We start from the raw sequence: 15,090 nt of genomic DNA, 5'->3' as shown, positions 1-15,090 counted from the left end.
TCTGGTACTTTGATGGGCCAGTTCAGGAAACACGTCACTCATATTACCTACATTTAGCGCAGCATGTGTAGTGTGTATATGTTCCGGGTGATATGTCTATTATGGCACAGTGGAATGTATCGTGGTGGTGCCTACGTAATGTGCCATATTATCCCCCTGGAAACAATGCTCCTAGGAAAGAAAACCTTTATAATACGACATGTGATGGAACATGGAATTATATGAAATCGGAGGCACATGGAGGTACAGTATGGCCCATAGCAGTGTATAAGTGCTGTATTTTAGATCCGTACCACATATCAGTACATAAGACGGCTGCGTGAGACCTAATAGACACACTTCAAAGTAAATCTTCACCTGGGAATTCAGGAATTTGAATGTTGCAATACCAGTCTCGGCCCATGTAGAGCAGGGGGCGCTGTTTTTGGAGAGAAAAAAAACCTGTTCTCTAATTTCATACAATCCCTTTAAATCAATACATGATAAAGGATATTGAATCTTTTCCCACAAAACTATACATCAGTTTTTTTATTTTATACTTTTGCAGGGACATTGGCATATTGCAGGGTAAAATATTAATCCATAATATAACACCATTGTATTATATGTGGGCAGGGGGCTACCGTTCTAGGGGGAGCGACCGCCATCATGAGAGACTGCGACCATGTCTGTCTGCAGTTAATGTGACCTTGTGTAACCACATATAAAATGACTCTAAACTGCACTGTGTGAACCTGGCCTTACTATGTTACCTTTAACCATGTAAATGCTGCAGTGTAATGCAGTAAGGAGACGCTGAGATACGGAGGTATGGATAGTGTTACAGTAGATGTATAATGTATATGTGATGTTGCTGGGAATTCTTTATGCTGAATAGGACAAGGATGTCAATAGGCTAAATGTTCAATTTGGTTCATTTATGATTACTGGATTAGATCTTTACCTATATTTAAAGGGGAACATCCAGTTTTTATTATAATTATTCATAGGACATTCTTAAAGGGTTATTCCCATCATATGAAATGATGGCGTATCACTAGAAAATGCCCTCAATTTATGATGAGACCCTGAGGATTAAGGAGATTGCAGCGATCGCTCTGGGTTCCAGAGGTCAGACCCACACCGATCATAAAATGATCGCATATTCAAGTGATATGCCATCACTTTATAAGATGAGAATGGCCCTTTAAGACTCCAATACGTTTCTTCATATGTTTTGTTTTGCTAGGGAATGTCCAAAAACGTTCCAGGCCATTGCCTAGGCATAGACACTGCCGTCTACGGGTAAGTCCACACGTAGCATAAACATTGTGGCTTTTCCGCAACTGATTTCATTGCGGAAAATCCGCAGCGCACTACAGTAGCAGCAGAGTAGATTACGTTTGAACAAATCTCAACCACACGTTGCGTAAAATATCCGCCCATAAAAATGTCATAAATTGACCTTTGGTGTGTTTTTTTAATCTGGAGCATGTAAATTTATGCTGCGAAATCGCTGCTTTTCTGTTGCGGGTTTTCCAGATTAAATTCAATGGGGAGGTAAAACCCGCAACACATAGCAGATGTTGCGATCTTTGCGGTGGAAAAGCGGCGATTGCGCCACAAAAATTCCAACTCAGAAAAAAAAAAGAAGCTCATACATACCCAGATCTCTCTGCCTCTGCATCCAGCCCGACCTCCAGGGATGACGTTTGATCCCATTTGCCTGCTGCAGCCAATCACAGGAGTGATGCAGGATGTCAGAGGGATGCGTCGCCATGACAATGGGTAAGTATAGGCTTTTTTTTTTTTTCACCACAGTTTTCTGAAGTGGACCTTCTGGCCGAATAAACGGACCATATTTTGGTGTGGTTTTTCGTCCGGAATTCCCTGCGGGGTTCAGGGCGGATACGCTGTGTGCTTTTATGCTGCGTATCACCTGCCCAGTGTGAACAGCCTACAGGTGACTACACCGGGTCTCCTTATCCCAATGAACCTCAGTGTTGTCACCTGCCCATCTATAGAAACACTAATGAAGCTTCTCCTGCATGTTCTACCCCAGAATTTCTTCTATGCTTTCAGTTCCTATCTCTGGAAAGAGGAATAACATAAGAATACTGAATTTATTTTTAGATATGCAGTTTTGATTTGGAGTTGGGATGGACCAACATGAGAGATATTATTTCCCTATCATAAGAGTAATACTAATAAAACAAATTGTAAACTGTAACATGAGCGGCCACTAGGGGCAGTGTTCACCAACCAAAAAAGCGTTAGCAATTATTATACAAATGACCAGTAGAGGGCGAACAATCACTTTGTTTGTAGAAGTACAGTAAAAATAGGGTAGTAGCGGGTTAGCCGGAAACAATATGCAATGGTAAATACTTTTGTGTCAAAAAATACAAAAGTATATTAGGTGTGATACCTTTATTGGCTAACGAGAAAAATGATATATGGAACTTTCAGAGCACAGAGGCTCCTTCAGGCAAGTTTACAAATGAATGACTTTCCGCGTGTAAATCCGGTCCGTGCGCGTTGCGTTATTGCATCCGCACTTTGTGAGTGGCGTGTGTTTTTCAAACACGCGCAAAGCACGTTTTTTTTTTCAATGGAATTGATGCGCAAATCACACACACAGCACACGGATGTGTATCCGTGTGCTGTCTGTGGTTTTCAAGCACCCATTGACTTCAAGGGGTGCGTAGGTGTGTGAAAACGCACCAATATAGGACATGCAGTGAGTTTCCCGCAACGGACACATGCTGCGTTAAAACTCCTGCATGTCTGAATGGCCCCATTGAAATCAATGGGTCAGTCTGCTGTGCGTGATTTTCACGCACAGCACACGGACGAGTTTTACGCTCGTCTGAATGAGCCCTTAGAAAAAAGCACAACATTTAAGATGTTACACAAAGACAATTACATGAGGTGATACATCATTAAGAAAAGCGGGGCAATAAATCTGAGGTTATAGGGGTGATGATTAAGGAGTCAGTTTGATACGGGATGTGACGTGAGTCCATGTAGTGGCTCATAAATGCAGATTTTATCATCAGCTTGACAGCGGGGCGAAAAAAATAACCGTCTGAACAGAACATCGGAAGACCCATTCAAATGAATGGGCAGATGTTTGCCGACGCTATTGAGGCGCATTTTCGGACGTAATTCGGGGCTAAAACGCCCGAATTACGTCCGTAAATAGTGTGTGTGAACATACCCTTAAAATGACCCTTCAGTATTAGGACCTTTAATTCTGCAAAACTGTGGTCTGGTCTAGAGAAGTGTTTTCCCACGGGTGTATCCACCTCCTGTTTTATTGTATGTCTGTGAAGATTCATCCTGGTTTGTAGTTTTTGTTTTGTTTCTCTAATGTAGATTCCTTAAAGGAACAGTGTCGCCAAATTTTTTTTTTTTATATCAGTTTGAGGTTAGTGTTTTATAAAAAACTTTTGTATTTATTTGTGTATTTGTGTGTTACTTTTTTTTATTTTTTCACTTTTTCTTCCCTATGGGGGCTGCCATTTTTTACTCCATTTCTGTATGTGTCGATTAACGACACATACAGACATGGAGTACGGCAGCCCCAGTCCCATAGTGAATTCGAACGGGGCCCGTTCCATCCACTATGGTGTACGCCGTCTGTGTGCGAACGGCGCATGCACCGCTCCCACACAGTCCAAGTTAAACTGAGCACCGTCCAGCGCCATTTTCCTGTAGACCGGAAGTCGCAGCCGGACAGTAAGATTATTACTTCCGGTCGCGGCTTCCGGACTTGTGCACTTGGAGCAGCGGCAGCAGACGGAGCGGATGGGCCGGAGGGAGCGGCGGCGACAGGAGCAGGTAAGTGATTTCTATGTATGTTCGTGTTTCAGTGTGTTTACTACTGTATGTTAACCTTCTACACTGTGTGTTAGCTCAAAAAATGGCGACACACAGTGTAGGAGGTTTGACCGTTCAATCCCCTCGTTTCTCCCGGCACTAGCCAGGATAAAGGAGGGGGGGATTCTGAGAGCTCACTAGAGCGAGGGATTTTTTCCCAATTTTGCAGCATAAAGCAATGTGGTTGCTTTACCACATGCAATGCCGCAATTTTGGGAATTGCTCCATCTAGTGACCAGTGCTGGGAAATATTATAAATTAGAATCTAATTTATAATATTTCCTGACTCGTGAAAAAAATAAAAAAAATTAGAACAATGTTTAATCACCTATACACTAATTGTTTAACTTAAAAAAAAAAATACATTTTTTGCTAACAACACATTCCCTTTAAGGCTTCGTTCACATCTGCGTCAGGGGAATCCATGAACGGAAACTTGACTGAAACAAAAAAAAAAAACCATAGGATTCCGTTTGCATCACCATTGATTTAAATAATGCCGGATCCGGTGCAAATGGTTTCCGTTTGTCACCGTTGTCCAAGGTTTCCGTCGTTTTGACTGCGCTATTCATTCCGTCAAAACGACGGAACCCTTGCACAATGGTGACAGACGGAAACCATTTGCACCGCATCCGTCACCATTGAAATCAGTTGTGATGCAAACGGAATCCTAAGGTTTCTGTTTGTTTCAGTTTGGATTCCGTTCATGGATTCCCATGATGGAAAGGTCTGACGGAACCCATGAACGGAGCCCTGACGCAGATGTGAACGAGGCCTTACTGATGCACCTTGTACACAGGATCATGTACACTACATTGGAGGATGTACAGGAGAACGTGCCAGCGATTTTATAGTCCTGCTGCGTGTTTGGTATCTGGATGGTGTTTGATGACAAGATGAGCGGCACTTCTGACCAGGAGATTCCTTAGGTTTGGTGGCTGTTTGTATGCCAGGAGAGGTAAATCCGGGAATATTTCCTTCAGTTTATTGTCTTTGTTAAAGATCAGCAGCAAGTAGTTCTTTGGGGGTTGTATATGACCACTAGGGGCGCCCTGCTGTTGTCTTCCTTCTTTTTGTGCTGCAGGGAATTGCTCCTTGGAGTTCTTGTTGCTCTGTAGATCTGATCGTATATAATCCTTGGACGGTATCCCTGTTGTAGGATGTATTCCTCAGTGATAGCCGGTGTTGTTTTCTGTCTTCACGGTCTGAACAGATCCAGAGCCCGGCTGTAGATGATGGATTTTATACAATACTATTGTCTTTTTTGACACAAAAGTATTTAACATTGCATTAGTTTGTAGCTAACTTTTCACTATGTTCCCAGATCCTAGTTTACACTGATAAAAGAAAAATTGCAAGTAGTTATTTTTTAGTTGACGATTATTCTTCAGTCTTATTTTGCACATTGTATCTCTTTTCTCTTTTTATTTTGATTTTATGATTTTCAGATCTTTGGTAAAGGGACATTCATAAATAATTGTCATTCATGGAGTTACCTGAGATGGGGTACATGTACCTGATGTCGTTCACTGCCTCCACATCCCCTTTTTCGACATATGCACAAGTATTGTATCTCACAAGTGAGATAAAGTGGCGGGGGACTTCAGAAACATGGCGGCATTCATCAACATTCAACTCAAGCGAGTTGCAGTTCTTGTAAAGTGCCCAAAATCCTCTGGCCCAGTGTGCTTTACCTTGTGTTGTGTCCACATTGTTCTAGGGATGATAGGGGATGGGGTTCACAACAGTCAGACCGCCATTAATCAAGCAGCAATATGACGTTGTGTGCTGGGCCCTGAAGGGCTTGATGTGGCAGGATGGCCGGTGGGCCCCATGGGTTAAGGGGCGTGGTCACAACTGCAACTGCTGCGACCTCCATAGTTACGCCACTACCTGCCCAGCTTCTTCTCTAGTACAGCTTCTTCTATGGTGTAAGGACCTTGTGTACCAGGCCCTGAAGAGAAGCCATGAGCAAGGAGAGGTAAGTCAATACCTGAGTTAATTTTTTTGAGTTTAATCTGGGGTCTGAATTTATTTGGGGTCTGATCTGGGTCTGAAATAATTTCAGGGGTCTGAATTAATTTGGGGGTCTGGTTTGGGTCTGAATTAAATTTGGGATCTGATTTGAGGTATGAAATAATTTTGGGGGCTGTAATAGGGGGAATCTGAACTTATTTTGGGGTCTGATCTGGAGTTTGATGCCTGCCCTGCATGTTCTTCTTATGTGGCTCATAGTGTGTGTGGTTCCATTGTTCCAGCATGCGCTGATCCTTTATCAGGTAACGCTAGGAGTTTTTGCCGTTTTTTTTTTTACTTGGCCGGCAATGTGCCCTTACCCTAATTTTTACATGGATCGGGAAGGGGTGGGGGGTTGTTACATTCAACAATTTGGGTTGCATTCAAGAATATGGGATACAGCACTTTCTAGTTACGCCCCTGTGGGCAGGAGCAATGCTACATCTGCAGAACATACCCAGTGGCCGTGTATTCAAAATGAAAGCTCGCTGTACATATAGTGAGTGCGGACTGTGGAATTTACTGCTTGAAATATTATTCGTTGCTATTTATTAAAGTCGCAGTTTCTATTTTATAGTCAAATGTCCCTAAAAGAGCAGCAGACACTGAATAAAGACGATTGCATTTGGTAGATTGTCCACAGAATCTGGTTCTGTCCCATGGGGGGGGGGGGCTACATTAAGGTAATAAAGGGTTTTAGGATTTAGGTCAATGGCTGAGGTCAAAGATCAAAATGTAAGAAAAAAAACACGATCTATGTCAAATTAACCAGTAAGAACAATGAAAGCATACCAAGTGCCTAAAGCTGTTAGAAGAAGGCCATGAAAGGCTCTGGTAGCCAATAATAAGACATGAAGGGACCATGAGGTTTTTGCTTAAAGAGCAAAATTCAGACCTCCTCCATGGGGGGAAGCTAAAGCCTTTGTCCAGTGTTATGCAATCATTGTATAATTAGATTTCATTTCACTTTATAATACACATTCTGTTTCAGTTTATCACCATTTAAAAGATCTCTGCTTGCTGTCAGTGAATGGACACATTCTTTTTTACATCCAGAGTCTAAAAACCTGTCCTCATCATGTCCAACTGTCACAGGTGCATAACTCAATAGGAGCGAGCTCTGATGCACTGTACTGAGCCCTGTATCTGTGTTATATGGACATAATCAATACAGGTTTTTACCCTTCCCTCTGTCTATTCACTGAAAGCAAGCAGAGATTTTGGAAATGGTAAGGAATTAAAACAGAAAATTGCATGATATGATTAAAGGGGTTGTAGAAATAAATATCAGAACAGCAGCACAGTAACTTTTAATGGGGATGTAAGAATGCAACAGACCGACTGAAAAAGCCTCCCCTGGAGCCTCAACGTTGCTGCTGTCTGTACTATGGGACAATAGAAAAATTTGTTTTTTTGGAATGCTGACGTCATTTCTTCTTCCTATGTTTAAAGGAGTTGTCACATTTGTAGCCAACAATCAACTAAAGGAAAACCCACAAGGAAGCAGGGTGAGAACATCCAGTCTCCATGCAGATATTGCCTCTGGTTGGATTCAAAGCTAACCACCGAGCCACCAGAACTAACCACTGAGCCCCCAGAGCTATCCACTGAGCCCCCAGAGCTAACCACTGAGCCCCCAGAGCTATCCACTGAGCCCCCATAGCTAACCACTAAACCACCAGAACTAATTACTGAGCCACCGGAGCTTACCAGTGAGCCACCAGAGTTAACTACTGAGCCACCATGGCTAACCACTGAGCCACCAGAGCTAACCACTAAACCACCAGAACTAATTACTGAGCCACCAGAGCTTACCAGTGAGCCACCAGAGTTAACCACTGAGCCACCATGGCTAACCACTGAGCCACCAGAGCTAACCACTGAACCCTCAGAGCTAAATATTGAACCCCTGGAGCTAACCACTGAGCTACCAGAGCTCTCCACTAAACCCCCAGAGCTAACCACTGAATCCCCAGAGCTAACCACTGAGCTACCAGAACTAACCACTTAGCCACTGGAACTTACCACTAAGCCAGCAGAGCTTACTACTGAGCCACCAGAGTTAACCACTGAGCCACCAGAGCTAACCACTAAGTTACCAGGCTGCCCACCTTCTCATTAGAATGGACAAACTGAAAAAAATGTCTTAAAGCGGTTCTGTATATAATATACGTATTGAAGACATATACAAGCAATGTGGAGTTAGTATGTTCTCCCCATATTTGTGTGGATTTCCTCCAACACACCAAAAACATATTGATAAGTAAATCCCTAGTGTGTATGAGATAGATGTAAATGGGGACAATCTCTATGTAGCACTACGGAAAAAGCTCTGCTATTGTTCAATAGTATATATTTATGTTCTGTCCATTACCTAGCACATAGCAGAAGGTGACAACTCTGGATATATGTAGTCCTGGGGGGACCAGTCACCTGCCAGTCTGCAGAAGATGCAATTTTGTCATTTCCTCAGGCTGCAAGAGACATTGTGGCATATTTATCAATGCAATTACTGCTGTATTTTGGTAGAAATTAATTGAAAATAATGGCATAAAGGTTGAAGCCATGAACCGTTTTTTTCCAACACTTGAAAAATGTTTGAAAAAATCGATTAATAGCTGCATGGAATGAAACTGTCTTATCTCAGTAGCTGCACCATGATCATGAAAATGAATACTGGGTCACCTCTTGACATATGTAGCAGTGGGACATTCAAGGCCGGTCTTATAGAAAAAGGGGCCCAGGGCTACAATTAAAGTAAGAACCTCCCATTTGCCATTTTTAGAGAGTTGTTTTTATAATTACAGCCCAGATAATTCCGCCATACTGCCATATAGTGAAAAAATAATACTGCCATATAGTGAAAAGAAAATACTGCCATATAGTGAAAAGATAATACTGCCATAAAGTGAAAAGATAATACTGCCATAAAGTGAAAAGATAATACTGCCATATAGTGAAAAGATAATACTGCCATACAGTGAAAAGATAATACTGCCATAAAGTGAAAAGATAATACTGCCATATAGTGCAAAGATAATACTGCCATATAGTGAAAAGATAATACTGCCATATAGGGAAAAGATAATACTGCCATACAGTGAAAAGATAATACTGCCATATAGTGCAAAGATAATACTGCCATATAGTGCAAAGATAATACTGCCATATAGTGAAAAGATAATACTGCCATATAGTGAAAAGATAATACTGCCATATAGGGAAAAGATAATACTGCCATACAGTGAAAAGATAATACTGCCATATAGTGCAAAGATAATACTGCCATATAGTGCAAAGATAATACTGCCATATAGTGAAAAGATAATACTGCCATATAGTGAAAAGATAATACTGCCATACAGTGAAAAGATAATACTGCCATATAGTGGAAAGATAATACTGCCATATAGTGCAAAGATATTACTGCCATATAGTGGAAAGATAATACTGCCATAAAGTGCAAAAATAATACTGCCATATAGTGCAAAGATAATACTGCCATATAGTGAAAAGATAATACTGCCATACAGTGAAAAGATAATACTGCCATATAGTGAAAAGATAATACTGCCATATAGTGAAAAGATAATACTGCCATATAGTGAAAAGATAATACTGCCATAAAGTGAAAAGATAATACTGCCATATAGTGAAAAGATAATACTGCCATATAGGGAAAAGATAATACTGCCATACAGTGAAAAGATAATACTGCCATATAGTGAAAAGATAATACTGCCATAAAGTGAAAAGATAATACTGCCATATAGTGAAAAGATAATACTGCCATATAGGGAAAAGATAATACTGCCATATAGGGAAAAGATAATACTGCCATACAGTGAAAAGATAATACTGCCATATAGTGAAAAGATAATACTGCCATAAAGTGAAAAGATAATACTGCCATATAGTGAAAAGATAATACTGCCATATAGGGAAAAGATAATACTGCCATACAGTGAAAAGATAATACTGCCATAAAGTGAAAAGATAATACTGCCATATAGTGAAAAGATAATACTGCCATATAGGGAAAAGATAATACTGCCATACAGTGAAAAGATAATACTGCCATATAGTGCAAAGATAATACTGCCATATAGTGAAAAGATAATACTGCCATATAGTGAAAAGATAATACTGCCATACAGTGAAAAGATAATACTGCCATATAGTGGAAAGATAATACTGCCATATAGTGCAAAGATATTACTGCCATATAGTGGAAAGATAATACTGCCATAAAGTGCAAAAATAATACTGCCATATAGTGCAAAGATAATACTGCCATATAGTGAAAAGATAATACTGCCATACAGTGAAAAGATAATACTGCCATATAGTGAAAAGATAATACTGCCATATAGTGAAAAGATAATACTGCCATACAGTGAAAAGATAATATTGCCATAAAGTGCAAAAATAATACTGCCATATAGTGGAAAGATAATACTGCCATATAGTGCAAAGATAATACTGCCATATAGTGGAAAGATAATACTGCCATATAGTGCAAAGATAATACTGCCATATAGTGAAAAGATAATACTGCCATATAGTGCAAAGATAATACTGCCATAAAGTGGAAAGATAATACTGCCAAATAGTGCAAAGATAATACTGCCATATAGTGGAAAGATAATACTGCCATATAGTGCAAAGATAATACTGCCATATAGTGGAAAGATAATACTGCTATATAGTGGAAAGCTAATCCTGCTATGTAGTGAAAGATAATTCTGCCATATAGTGCAAAGATAATACTGCCATATAGTGGAAAGATAATTCTGCCATATAGTGAAAAGATAATACTGCCATATAGTGGAAAGATAATACTGCTATATGGTGGAAAGATAATACTGCTATATAGTGGAAAGCTAATCCTGCTATGTAGTGAAAGATAATTCTGCCATATAGTGCAAAGATAATACTGCCATATAGTGGAAAGATAATACTGCTATATGGTGGAAACATAATACTGCTATATAGTGGAAAGATAATACTGCCATATAGTGGAAAGATAATACTGCCATATACAGTCTACATAAACCACCATATGGTGCTCAAATAATAAACAAAATCCAAATAATACTACCTTAAAGAAGACACATAATATTGCAATTCAATTCCCAAATAATACCTCCATAATCTACTATTTAAAGCCCCCTCATAACAACCCCTTTTCAAAAACAAGCCGATAGCTGATAGGTCGGGCTTCTCTCACCCCTGTTGATCCACTGTTATCATTTGGGAAAGCAGGAGCCACTGAAATGTAGCATTACATGCTTGCCATTAAAATGATAGGCACCCATGTAATGCAAAGACAAACCAGGTCTGCCAGTGCGTGAGATGCTCTTACAGAGACGCTCTCCGTTGTGGAACAAAGAAGGGGTTCAAAGCGGAAGACCACCCTTTTTGAGGTCCTTATGCCCTAATAAGGTATATGTATAGGTGTTGTCCTTCTGGGACAAACCCTTTAATACTGGGTGATTTAAGTTTTCTCCTAGGGTTTCCATCCTCAGGTGGTCCCCTAGTAACTGGGGGCCCTGAGTAACTGCGCAGTTTGCCATCCCTAAAAACTAGCACTACATATCCCTTATTTTGTCTAATTGTGGTATTTTTCTTTCTTTATACATTATATTGAATTCTGGACGTTGTGTTTTATTTATTTAATATTATTATTTTTGTTGTTCTTCTTCTTACTACTATTATTGTTATTATTTTTATTATTATTTGTGTTGTTGTTATTATTAGTAGTAGTATTATTGTTATTGTTATTATTAGTAGTATTATTGTTAGTCATGCACATGGCCGAGCCCGTAATCACGGCCCGCGGATGCGGGCATGATCGGCCGCCGCAGGCCGCATTTTCGGGCCGAGCTCCCATACAAAGTATGGGAGCACGGCCCGTAAAATACGAAAAGTAGGACATGTTCCATAATTCCCGGCACAGTTCTACGGCACGGACACCTATCCGTAGAAATATGGAAAGGTGTCCGTGGCCAATAGAACCGGGTGGGTTCGTAATTGTGAACCGTATTATGGTCCGCAATTACGGAGATTTTTTTATGGTCGTGTGCATGAGGTCTTATTATTATTGTTATTATTATTATTAGTAGTGTTGTTGTTGTTGGTGGTAGTATTATTGTTGTTATTATTATTGTTATTAGTAGTAGTATTAGTGTTATTATTATTGTTATTATTTATGCTCTTGTGGTTTTTGTTACTATTATATTTGTTTATTATTTAACAATTACAATATATCAAAACGAGACAAATTTAACAACCCTTTTATTACAAGAAGCTGTACATTTCCTCCTTATATCTCTTGCATTTAGGGGAGATACAGACGGACGTTGCGTTTTTGCGCGCGCAAACAACGCTGCGTTTTGCGCGCGCAAAAACCATTTGACAGCTGCGTGTGTCATCCGTGTCTGATGCGTGTGATTTTCGCGCAGACGCCATCATAGAGATGAGGCTAGTCGACGCCCGTCACTGTCCAAGGTGCTAAAAGAGCTAACTCTTTCAGCACCCTCGACAGTGAATGCCGAACACAATATCGAAAAACCTGTTGAAAAAAAAGAAAAAGTTCGTACTTACCGAGAACTTCCCGGCCGTTGCCTTGGTGACGCGTCCTTGGTGACGCGCCTCTCGACATCGGGCCCCACCTCCCTGGATGACGCGCCAGTCCATGTGACCACTGCAGCCTGTGCTTGGCCTGTGATTGGCTGGAGCTGTCACTTGGACTGAATTGTCATCCTGGGAGGTCAGACTGGAGGAAGACGTCGGAAGTTATCGGTAAGTCAGAACTTCGTTTTTTTTTCTACAGGTTCATGTATATTGGGATCGGAAGTCACTGTCCATGGTGCTGAGACAGTTTAACTCTTTCAGCACCATGGACAGTGACTATCTCCTGACGTCGCGTACCGATAATTTTTTGGCCGGGTTCGGCCGAGCCCGGTGAAGTTCGGTTCGCTTGTCCGGCTTCGCTCATTGCAAAGACACTCCGTTTGGATGTTCGGAAACAGAAAAGCACGTGGTGCTTTTCTGTTTACATTCATCCTTTTGACAGCTGGTGCGCAAACACGCAGTTCGCACGGAAGTGCTTCCGTGCAACCTGCGTGGTTTTCACGCACCCATTGACTTCAATGGGTGCGTGATGCGCGAAATACGCAGAGTTATTGAACCTGTTGCGCTTTTTGCGCAGCAGACAAACGCTGCGCAAAAAGCACGGACTGTCTGTACTGCCCCATAGACTTGTATTGGTCCATGCGTGCCGCGTGAAAACCACGCGGCCCGCACGGACCGAATACACGCTCGTGTGAATCCCCACTTAAAGGAGAAACGTCCCATTAATTTGACCTATAGAAGAGGATCAGTCTGTGGTCACATATAATCTATGATAATAATAAACCTCACCTGAATAGAACTGTATTGCTGCAGTGACTGACTCCATTGTGCTGGCATGTCCATCTCCTTGTAAGCTTTTGATCATGTCCTAGAGAGGTGATCCTCAGTCTGGAGATAAGATCATCAAAGCACAAGGGTGAATACACAGCTATCCCTAAATATCCTCTTTATTTCCAGTGACAACAAGATGAGCTGATTCCACCGCTGGACGCAGGTAACATCTTGTTATCAGTGAAAAGTTACACTCATGGGATCACCATCGCTTTGTAACCTTTGAACCAACATCAATCGTTGAACAATCTCATTAATAGACGTCTATTATGGACCACAGGTATTTCCAGGAAAGATCAACTGGGCTCAAACAAAATGCCCTTTGATCACCGCATGGTCTTTCAGTAATAGAAACGCGGGACTCGGAGAATACAATGCAACCTAAACAACTGCTTACTGAACACTTCTATCCTACAAACAAAAGTAACAGTATAAGTAATATGTACGATAAATGGATCTTTAATGGACCAGCATAGTGACATGTCAGAAGTTTGGATTGGTGGGGGTCCAAGCACTGAGACCCCCACCGACTGCTAAAACGAAGCAACAGAAGCGCTCGGGTGACCGCTGTGCTACTTAGTTTCTGATTGCCTTTCCTCGGAGCGGTGTATGGACACATAGACCTTCTATTGAGCCCGTACACCGCCGATCAAAATCTAAGCTCACCCGACAGCTTCTGCCGCTTCGTTTTTTAGCAATTAGTGGGGGGCTCAGTGCCCGGACCCCACCCCCACTGATCAAAACTACTGACATGTGCCTAAGACATGTCAAAAGTTTTTTAAAAGTTTAGTTACCCTTTAAATAAAAATTACCTTCAATTGAAATTATAATAGTTAATTACAAACAATTTCCTAAAGTTATGAAGTAACAATGGGACCCCCAAAATGCTGCAGCATATCTTAAATATCATCATCCATTTGCTTACTTAGCACAACCCCCCAACTATAAGTTACCATACACATTAAAAAACTGTCGACTACCGACCCCCTATTAAAATGCATGCAAAAATCATTAGGGGAGAGGGGAATAAGTCACTGCCAGACCCCTCTGGCAGCAGCTTAACTCCAATGGGAATGACAGATCCTTTTTTACTCCGACATTTGACATCAGAAGAAAGTAAAGTGGCTCCATACACATGAGATAATTCGGCCAACCGCAATTTCTACCGATCCCTCCCCCCCCCCCATACCCATGAACGCTCGGAATGGTTACAGGGGAGTAAACGGCTTCTAGACACCTCTTATCTCTCCTCGGAACAAAAGGATCGGGCATGTTGAAATCCAACTACCCAATCGTTCTCCACCCCAACATCTGCTATCAGCAGAGAGTCGCGAGGCTCCCCATACACAATAGATGGTTGGCCGATCCTACACAAATTGCCAGATTGGGCCGATATTAATCTAATGTGTAATGCCACCTTTAGGCAAATTTTTCAGATGTAAGCTCCTCCCATTATTACCTTAGCCACACCTCCAAAAGCAAGACTGGTGTCCATCTCAAGACAATACCATGTTCTAATTACTCTATGGACACCATTGACACCTCTGAACTGCCCCCAATTGTAGTGTTCCCAGCAGATTGTCTTCACACTAGGACGACACCTAATACCTAACGTGGCGCCATCTTGAAGATAGTCCATCTATAACGAATACATTTGATTGCCAACTCAATAAAACTTTGCCAGCTACACAGCAGTGACCCTAAAACAATCAAAAAGCAGTGCCCATAGAATAGTGACTGTAGTGC

The sequence above is a fragment of the Rhinoderma darwinii genome, chromosome 10 (genome assembly GCF_050947455.1).
Source record: "Rhinoderma darwinii isolate aRhiDar2 chromosome 10, aRhiDar2.hap1, whole genome shotgun sequence".
Taxonomy (NCBI): Eukaryota; Metazoa; Chordata; class Amphibia; order Anura; family Rhinodermatidae; genus Rhinoderma; species Rhinoderma darwinii.
Note: the sequence above shows the minus strand (reverse complement) of the source record.